At 44.9% G+C, this 9779-nt stretch overlaps 1 non-coding gene across 1 annotated transcript; it reads right to left on the bottom strand.

The window, feature by feature from the left end:
- Positions 1 to 1089: 1089 nt before the first annotated feature.
- LOC134543928 (5S ribosomal RNA) lies at positions 1090 to 1208 on the bottom strand. Its single transcript, XR_010077372.1, has one exon. It is a non-coding gene; the product is annotated as a 5S ribosomal RNA (ribosomal RNA).
- Between the last annotated feature and the right edge of the window lie 8571 nt (positions 1209 to 9779).

Raw genomic sequence — 9779 nt, 5'->3', positions numbered from 1 at the left:
CTAGAAGAATTTTTTTTACTGTTTTTTTTTTTAATACTGGTAAATTGTTTTAGTTATTTTCTGTGATATTAAGTTGTAAAGTTTTACTCCCAAGTAATTTAGTCCATTTTCAAATCGCCTAGTGTTATGTTCAACTATCCTCAATTTACTAGCATTTCTGGTGTTATACCTATGTGCGAATATCTAAAAAAAAAAAAAAAAAAAAAAAAAATAATAATTTTTTTTTTCTTCTTTTTCTTAAGAATGAATAAAAAGTTTCTAGAACGTATTCATTTATGGCAGTCAGGACTTTAAGTTTTTTGAATTTTGGTCTGCAGTTAGATGATTTTTTATCTTTTGTTATTATTCTAATAGCTCCTTTTTTTTTTTTTTCCCCCAATGTTATATGGCAGAAAGAGTAGAGCTATGGCTACTGTGACATCATGCATTGATGGGAAGGTTATTGTTGGATAACAAAAATTTAGATGATATAATTTTTATTTTTTTCCATACACAACACATTGCAGGTACAATTTTACAGGTTACAGCTGTACCACCTCTAGTATTGCTGCCGACCATCCAACAAATGAGCACACTAAACAGGCATTGATGACATTGTTATCAACGTCTTTTTGAATCTCTCATTATTATACATAACTGCCCACTGAAACAGAGAAACTTCAAAATAGGTGTGTGTGTGTGTGTTTATATATATATATATATATATATATATATATATATATATATATATATATATATATATATATATATATACATATATACATACATACATACATACATACATACATACATACATACATACATACATACATACATACATACATATACACTTATCTATTTATTTTTTCACTTTGAATTTTGTATGAGGTATACACATGCAAAGATTCACAGCTGCTGCTGGGTGGGTGAGTGAGTGAGTGATTGATTGATTGATTGATTGATTGATTGATTGATTGATAGAGAGTGAGTGTGTGTGTGTGTGTGTGTTAGGGGGGGGGGGGGGGGAAATGTGGTGATTGTGGGGGAAAAAAAAATTTAAAATTGAAATTTTTAAAAAAAAATTTTTTTCTGTAGGGTGCAAAATAGTAGTGCCAACGGCACGTGGTGTTCCCAAGCGGTCACCCATCTAAGTACTAACCACGCTCGACGATGCTTAACTTCGGTGATCGGACGAGAACCGGTGTGTTCATCGTGATATGGCCGTTGGCAATGATATAGATGTTTTTTTTTTGCAGTTTGTATTTGCCACTCGAAATAGCTATACCAGGTGTGATTGTTACAAACAACAGGAGAAATCGTGTAATGAACACTCTTTTACTTCCCCCCCCCCCCCCTCCCCACACACAACACCCACCACCCTCACCATCCCAACCACCAAAGCCCTCTTCAAAATACACTCTCACACACACACACAAACCCACACTCTATAACTGATGAACATTACCATAACTTCTTAAAGCCATTAGATAATATTTAACTCAAGAAAGGTATTGTGATATGTTTAAAGAAAGAAAGGTGAAACCTTTAACTTTACCAGCAGGTATTAGTATCACTGAGGTATCTTCTAGGTTGTAGCAGCAATAGTAGTAATAATAATAAAATTAAATAAGGTAATAAAAAAGAAAAGTTATACATGTGATCAAATCATGAATGTATAAAACTGGAATGAATTTAAATTTTTTTTATTTTTCTTCATAGGCTGTTTTGAAATTGATGAGTAAGTGCCTCTTCTTTTAAATTTTTTAATGCTGAACACTGTTACATAAGAGATGAATGTTTAGAAAATTTAAAAAAAAAAAAAAGCTAGCCCAGCCCCCTCCCCCCCTCACACAAAATCCAAACAAAAAAAAAAACACCCTCCTTCAAAACATCACATAATCATCCAGCCAGCAGTGCAGACGAGAAATTTGCACTCGGGGCCGCCATTTTGACGATAAATTCTTGCATGGCACACCAAAGGTAGGAAAGAATTTAAAAAAATAAAAATAATGGGCGAGCACCCTCGCGTCTGCCTGTAGAAAATGAAGTTAAAAGTAACATAACCTAAAGACAGGCACACACTAGGGTGCTCCCAGGCGGTTGAGAAATTTTTTCCCGCCAAAAGACTTATATATATTATTTATTTTACTGTTTTTGGCAGGGGGCTATGTCGGTCTGTGTGCAAAGTAGTTCCTACTCCCGCCGCCAGGAGCGCGCGCGGTGGGTAGCGATGTTGTTTTTTCTGCTTTCATTTGTTTATTATTTAGAGGGTTAATGCTATGTAAATGTACGCAAGTTTGGTTATGTGTCGGTAGTTGTGCGAGATTTAATTTCCGAAACGAAATTTGACTTTCATCGGCCTGCATTTCTCACTTATTCGGAAAATACATGTGTGTTTATGTATGTATAATAATCGAGTGATTTTGTAATAATTTGGAAGTTTTGTTTGCGTGTGCGATGTGGGGAAGAAAAGGTGTGCACACGAGTCCTAGGGCTATATTTTTTTTTATTGCGAAATATTTACTTCATGTGGTGAAAAATTTTAAATTATTTGTGATGCAAGTGAAATTTTTTTTTTTTTTTCAGTTGGGTGATGTGTTTGTCCTCGTTTGTGTGCAAGGAAGCAAACATGCTGAAGGTAAGGGGCCATAAATGACACTTTAAAATATTAGTTTACCATTAATTTTGGTTAAATATTAAATTGCCATATAAGTAAAATCATGTCAACTGTTGTATTCCACCCAGTATAAGCTGTTAGTAATGGGTACTTAATATAAATAGAATAAATGTAAGCATTTTCGTCTGCATGAAAATTCACTTTTTTTTTGGATCCATTTGTACTGTGGGTAGTTAAATAGTACATTATGTTGTTTTTACTTCGAAGTACAAAACATCTTGTGCATGATTGCAAATTCAAACGCAGTTAAGCATAATATGAATTCGAATTATGTGTGTGTGTGTGTGTGTATATATATATTTTTTTTTTTTTTTTTTTTTTTTACTGTGTCCAGTTTTAGCACAAATGGAATTATTTTCAAAGTGAATCGATGCAACTGGTCTTTGCCATTAATATTGATATATGATCTAACTAAATTAAATAGAAAGGATTTTTTTATTTATTTTTTTATATATATAAATATATTTGTAGCAATGTACTAATGACCACAGAAGTAAGCAAAAAAAAAAATATATATATATATATCTCAGCCAGTAAACCATGCGTCTTAAAGACTTTTTTTAATGAAAATATTTCTGCCTTGGTTAAGCTTACATTTACTATCATAGGGATTGAGGGAATTGTAGAACAGCAGCAGAAGCATTTCCTTTCATGATCATGTTCTTGGTCCTGAAAAGGACCGTTTATGTAAGCATGTGCACACCAGACCTGCTCACTTGGAGCTGGTGTATTTGGTGACAGCCTTGGTGCCCTCGCTGACAGCGTGCTTGGCCAGCTCCCCGGGCAGCAGCAGTCTCACGGCCGTCTGTATCTCGCGGCTGGTGATGGTGGAGCGCTTGTTGTAGTGGGCGAGGCGGCTGGCCTCTGCCGCGATGCGCTCGAAAATGTCGTTCACGAAACTGTTCATGATGCTCATGGCCTTAGATGATATGCCAGTGTCCGGATGAACTTGCTTCAACACTTTGTAGATGTAGATTGCGTAGCTTTCCTTCCTCTTGCGCTTCTTTTTCTTGTCGCCCTTCGAGATGTTTTTCTGGGCCTTGCCCGCCTTTTTGGCTGCCTTACCGCTCGTCTTGGGGGGCATCGTAGGTCTGAGCTGTGCCGCTGTCGCTAGATGAGTGAGACGGGAATTTTTTTTTTTTTTTTTTAGACTACAGCCCCTCCACGCTGAAGTCAGTCTCACACAGCCGAAGTGTTTGTGAGCCCTGCTAACCAAATGGGAATGATTTGACTGAGGGAATTGATGCGTGCCAGGTGGGACCTATACGCTTAATTTGATAAACTGAGTAACTGCCTATGCTGTCTTCACTCTCCTGTGAGGGAGGGGGAAGCAGCTGGCGACGTGCGTCTGGCGCGGTCAAGCCTGCAGGAGTGCGGAATTTGCACCCCGACAGCCTATGGGGAGTAGCAAAGGGTAGACAACAGTAAACCAGCGAGCGCACTGGAGGAAACCTGTTGCCTGTGAGTGAAAAGTTAACGCAACCGAGGGCCCGAAGGGATAGGAAGCGGATGAGGGCGAATGGGATCTGTGGTTCTCCCTGATGGGATTTCTGGAAGAGCCATTTTGAGCACGCCATGCGGCGTATGTGCTCGGCAGGCACGAGCGAATGTGGCAATTTAGGCCTCGGCATCTCGAGGGCGGCAGGAACTGCTGGCGCGACCTGCAACTAAAAATACAACACATATTTACATTGTTCTATAACTAAGTTTAATGGCTATTAGCCCGGTTAGGCTAATAAAGGGGCTCGTGCACTCAGGCACTATGGCCGGCGTCTCTGAGCCACAAGATGATGGGTGAAGTCGTGGGTTTAGATTTATGTTGCGAAAAATTTTTAATATTTAATATATATGCATATATAATTAATAATTACAATTATATATGCATATATTTTTCACTACTGGGGTGGTTTAGAAGCACTGGGGGGGGGAGAAAAATTATGACGTAAAAATAATTTTTAAACACTAAAAATTCGGGTGGGCATGGCAGCAGCTCTCTGGAACATGGCGCCCTCTCCCTCGCCGACAGGCACTGTGGGCGGCGTCTCTGTGGCGGCCCCCAGGGAGGGCGGGGAACATGGAGCACAGCTGCTGGAGAGTAGATGACAGGGTGAGTGGGGGGAAAATTAGGTTGCAAAACTTCAATAATTTAGGAAGAAAACTAAAAATGAATGAGGGATAATTGCACTGAAAAGGGGGAAACGGCGATTCTCGTTGTTTTCTTAAATCAGGGTGGTGAAATTTGTTGAATCAGGATACGGTTTCATAATGGTGAGTGTTTTAGGAACAAATTGCCAGTTCAAACATGACGGTGGAGTTTATAGTTAAAAAGTTATGTGGAATTTAGTGTGACAATGTGTAGACGAGTTTTTCGGCTGAAAGTTCTCTCGCCAGTCCGCAACCGACTGCGGGTACCCCCACCTAGGCTCCGCCCACCGGCGCGGACCAGCCAATCAGCGCAGACCCGGGCTTGGCGAGAGAGCGAAAAACACGACTGATTTTGACGGAGTATTTTTTAAGTGTTTACGGGGGTTTTTCGCATAAAATGTGTTTCGGTCTTTTGAATTTTCTGGCATCTTCAGGATTATATCGTCCCAAGTTGTGTACGAGCGGATTGGTGTGTGTTTCGACTGATTTGTAAAAGGAAGTGGCTTGCTTGACGAGTTGCGCGTGCAGTGTTTCTATGCGAAGTTCCTTGTGTATTAGGCGCATCGGGACATAAATGGGAACTTGCGCTATTCTTCTTAGGGATTTGTTCTGTACGATTTGTAGTTTCTTCAAGTGTGTTGGCGCTGCGTAGCTCCATGCTGGGGATGCGTAGGTTACTATAGGTTGGACGCAGGCTGTGTAGAGGATCTTGCCATTATGTGTACTTAAGCTGCTCTTGTGGTTTAAGAGGGGGTACAGCGTTGCTAGTCTTGCGTTGGCTTGAGCTTGTTTACTGGCGATGTGGTTCTTCCATGTGAGTCCGCGGTCCATGTGTACTCCTAAGTATTTTACAGTTGTTTTGTATTCGATGTTGTTATTGAATAGGTTGAGCTGCGGCAGGTTTTCTGGGACTCGTCGGCGCGTGAATATGATGGCTTCGCATTTGCCTACGTTAATTGATGTCCTCCAGTCGGTGAACCATGCTTCTATGGTGTGTAGCGAATCTTGCAGTCTTCGTACAGCCAGGTGGGGGCTGAGGGAGCTTGTATAGAGCATGGTGTCGTCTGCATAACACGCAATGTTGGCTCCAGGTAGTTGTGGGAGATCTGCTACATATATGTTAAATAGCAGGGGCCCTAGTATACTGCCTTGCGGTACCCCTGCTAGTATTGGTCTAGGTGTGGATATGGCGCCTGGAATGTGTGCACGAAATGAGCGGTGATGGAGGTATGAGTCTAATGTTTTGATGTATGTGTCCGGGAGTTGTATGACCTGGAGTTTGTGTAGCAGTCCTTCGTGCCATACTCGATCAAACGCCTTTTCTATGTCGAGAAAGACAGCTGCAGTGTATTGGCGCCAGTTGAATGCGTGTGTAATGTGTTCTGTAATACGGACTAATTGTTGCGTGGTGGAGTGACGAGCCCTGAAGCCAAACTGGTAGTCCGGGATTACACGATGTTCTTCCAGATGTAGTTGGATGCGGCGAGCTAGCACTTTCTCTGCGACTTTAGACAGCGTGTTGAGGAGACTAATTGGTCTGTAGCTGGTTGGTAGTTTGGGATTTTTGCCTGGTTTTGGGAGTAGGATTAGTTTGGCTTCTTTCCAGGTGTGTGGCCAGGAGTTTGTTTGTAGGATGCCATTGATGCAGGATGTGATTGCCTGAAGGGCAGGGAGTTGGAGTTGTTTGAGGACGAGGGAAGGGATTTTGTCTGCTCCTGGCGCTTTGTTGTTCTTCAGAGATTTAATTATTCTTTTCACTTCCATTTCTGTGGTAAGGAGAGGTTCCGTGGTGGTTGTGGCTAGTCGCATGTTGGCTATTTGCTCTGACACTAGGAGTGTGTGAGGCGGATTGTTGGGGAGGATGTTGGGCTGGAAGGCAAGTTCCTGGCTGTCAGCTAGCGCCTTCACTTTCTCCTGTGGTGTGTAGGCGAATGTTCCAGTTGGCTGTTGAATGGGGGGAATGACGACGGGTTTGGCAGTTAATGATTTGGTGGCTTTCCATAGAGTGTTGTCGGCTGTGGTTAAGTGTGAGATTTTGTGGTCCCACAGTGTGGCTCGGTGTAGTGCTAGGTGACTGAGGAATTCGGAGTGAAGATCGTTGTAGTCCTTCTTGAGTGCTGGTGTTCTGTTGCGTTGCCATCTACGACGAGCTTGATTTTTGGCAGTGAGAAGCAGTTGCAGGGGAAAGGGAAGGGCGACTGTATCAGGTTTCGGCTTTGTTGTTGGGACATAGTTTTGGATGGCTTTGGTGAGTGTTCTGGTTAGTTCTGCCGAGTACGCCTGCAGGTCGGCAGCTGTTGTAATGGTAGGGACAGGAGTGAGGTGGTGTTCTACGTAGGAATTTAATTTTGGCCAGTTGGCTTTTCTGAAGTTAAGGATTTTCTTAGGTTTGGTTGTAGGTGTGTGGACGTCTTCTAATGTTGCTACGACTGGCAGGTGATCAGAGTGGAGCTCATGGAGGACTTCTAGTTCGTAAACAAAGTTGGTATTAAAATAAATAGTGAAGTCTAGGATGTCAGGATTATGTTGAGGATTTTCAGGGTATCTGGTAGGATGGTAGGGAGCGCAGACCATATAACGGTGTTGCTGCTGATGTGCAAACAGCACCCTGCCATTTGTGGTTGTTTGTAGGCAGTTCCATGCAGGATGCTTGGCATTGAGGTCGCCTAGGAGAAGGAAGGAGGAGGTGAATGTGGCTAGGACTTGTAGGTTTTCAGGTTTAATAGAGCGGCCAGGCGGCGCATATGCGGATATGATGGTGCATTTCTTGCCTTTAATTGTAAGGACTACTGCAACTGCTTCTATGAGCCCTAGGTCCGGTAGGTGAACTTCATGGTGGAGTAGATTAGTGCGCACTGCCAGCGCCACTCCCCCCCCATGGTTGTCCTTGTCTGTTCGGTGTATGATGTAACCTGGAATGCGCAGATTGTCTGTGGGGGAGAGGTGAGTTTCAGTGATGGCAATAATTTGTATGTCGTGTTCGCGAAGAAATTCTTGTAGTTCTGGAAGTTTATGTCGTATGCTTCGTGCATTCCAGGTGGCTATTTTTGTAAGGGGGACATTAGTGTGGTGTGCTGTCATGTTTGGGGGAGGAAGCTGTGGTTATGGCCGTGATGAGGTCGACGGCGAGGTGAATTCTGCTCTCTGGTGGAATGGTGGTGTCCAGCCAAGCTGCCAGTAAGTTGCACAGTTTTTGCGCCACATCCATTAGTATTGGCTGCGCTTCTGCCACTTTGGTGAGAGTGCCACGCAGCACCTGGCAATCTCTGTTGTTGGCCGCCACTCGGTCAGGTGTTATGACCGCTGGGGGTGTAGGCAGAGGCATACTCCGCGTCACGATCGTGGCCGGCATGGTGGTGGTCCCATGTGGTTGTGGTTGCAGTGCAGGAACTGCCGGAGCACTGCTTGTGCTTGGTGTGGTGTCCATCTGTGGTGCCACCTGCACAGGCATAGCAGGGGCTTGCTGCATTAGCATGGGTTGCTCTGGTGCGGTCGGGGCACTCACAGGGTGCTCCGAGTATTGGCGGAGTCGTCCTGCCTGTGAGGTCATCTGGTCGTATTCCCTGTTGAGGTTAGGCTGACGCGGTTGCCGCTGTTGTCGCCTACGCTGCGGACGAGGCTGGTTGTATGCATAGGCGGTCTGCTGTTTTGCGAATTGTCTTGCCTCTCTGTCATTTAATGTGCCAAGTGTCGGGTACTCTTCCCCCAGTGTCGAGTACCGATTGCTGGTTGGTGGCGCCCAGTATTGTTGTTCATCTGGTACAGGGCCTGCCTGTGGTCCCTGTGGGCCATGGTAGCCATCTTGTGCTGGTCTGTGACGGCGTTGCACAGTTTGCCAGCCTCCCTCTGCTGCAGCATGGCTGTACTGCCTGTGCTGAGGGGGGGGCGGGGGAGCTGCGGTCCAGGTACGCGCCTGTCGTGAGTCATGGTGCTGACGCCCGTATGCTTGCTGTTTGCGCTGTGGCTGGCCACGAGGGCGTCTCTGCAGCCACTCCCTCTGATAAACAGGGCAGCCTCGATATCTGGCATTATGCTCCTGTTTACAGAGGGCACAGCGTGGCGGGCGTGGGCAGTCCTCCTGCAGTTTGTGGGGCCCGGCACATTGGGGACAGACAGGCCTGGAGTGACACTGTTTGGCAATGTGCCCCATTTGGCAGCATATGCTGCACTGGAGGGGCCCCTTGGGGTGGCGAAAATCTGTGATTCGTATTCTGAGGCCAAAGACTTGTCGAAGTGAGTTGACAATGGCCTCACTCCCCTGTGGCACATCAAGCTGGAACATGTTTGAAGCTCTCTTAGAGTAGTCGTACATCTGGTGGACCACCAAGACTGGTACACCCTGTGCCAACAAGTCTTGAGTGATCCTGTCTGTGCTGGTACCCCCTGGTATGTCTTTGATGACATACTTCAGTGGTTTGTCCTCCGGGGCTCGAGTGACAAAGTATTCTATTTCTAACCCGTCGAATGCCTTAAGGGCTTCGCGGTAGTGCGGTACAGAAGTGAAGTAATATAGGGTGCCCCTGTTGGTGTTCTTTGCTGTGAAGCTCAGACCCAGTCTCGTAAATAGGTCATAGACCCTCTCGTACGGAATGTTCTGCGTATGTTTAACCGTGATGGGGGCAGTGCGGAATTCGCGCACGCCCTGTGGCGTGACGTCAGCGTCAGGCTGCGTCAGCTGTGATGGAGTCTCGTGAGCCGGGGGCTGGCTGCGCAGGTCCGCAGGTGCGGCCTGGCTGATCGGGGCAGTGACAGCCTGAGGGGCAGGCATGTCGCTTGACGTGGCAGTGACGTGGTGGTTCAATGACTGCACCTTCGTAATGCGGATGTGATCTTCGCTACTTTTTCGTTTTAAAACCCCCTGGTCGAGCGAGGAGGTTTCGCGAAACTGAACATCTGTGTTATTCGCCATTTGAAAAAAGAGAATTGACAATATATTGTCCTACGGGATTTATTACGAGCGCCTACCAAAAGGAAGGGA

This window comes from Bacillus rossius, unplaced genomic scaffold (genome assembly GCF_032445375.1).
Source record: "Bacillus rossius redtenbacheri isolate Brsri unplaced genomic scaffold, Brsri_v3 Brsri_v3_scf25, whole genome shotgun sequence".
NCBI classification, from domain to species: Eukaryota; Metazoa; Arthropoda; class Insecta; order Phasmatodea; family Bacillidae; genus Bacillus; species Bacillus rossius.
Note: the sequence above shows the minus strand (reverse complement) of the source record. Positions and strands in the feature narration are given on the sequence as shown.